Here is a 385-nt window from a genome sequence, read left to right on the forward strand (position 1 = left end):
TCCCTTTAATATTATTTTTTGGTAGTGCTAAATTCATGGTAATATGTAATAATATTTATTGTAATATTCTTCCGATAGTTGTTTTAATCTGAATATTTCTTTAATATTATTTATGATATATTCTAGATATAACATATCTTGGGTTCTTTGGTACATATATAAATTTTCCTCCATTAATTGTTCTAGTAGTTTTATATCTTCCATAGATTCTACCCAATATTGTAAATATTCGTAGTTCATTTTAATCTGAATTTATTTCTAAATCATACAATTATATTCTTTCGAAGTCTAACTCATGTAGATCTATTTCATACCATCCTTGGTTTAATATATCTTCTGATTCGTTATCATTAAATATTTTTTCCCATATTATTCTTCTTAATTC

At 23.1% G+C, this 385-nt stretch overlaps 1 protein-coding gene across 2 annotated transcripts in view; it reads right to left on the reverse strand.

Moving 5' to 3' along the window:
- LOC102606119 (uncharacterized isomerase BH0283-like) overlaps window positions 1–385 on the reverse strand; it is a 20,310-nt gene that overhangs the window by 11,967 nt on the left and 7,958 nt on the right. The gene's annotated exons all lie outside the window — the stretch shown is intronic.

The sequence above is a fragment of the Solanum tuberosum genome, unplaced genomic scaffold (assembly GCF_000226075.1).
Source record: "Solanum tuberosum cultivar DM 1-3 516 R44 unplaced genomic scaffold, SolTub_3.0 scf00207, whole genome shotgun sequence".
In the NCBI taxonomy this organism is placed as follows: domain Eukaryota; kingdom Viridiplantae; phylum Streptophyta; class Magnoliopsida; order Solanales; family Solanaceae; genus Solanum; species Solanum tuberosum.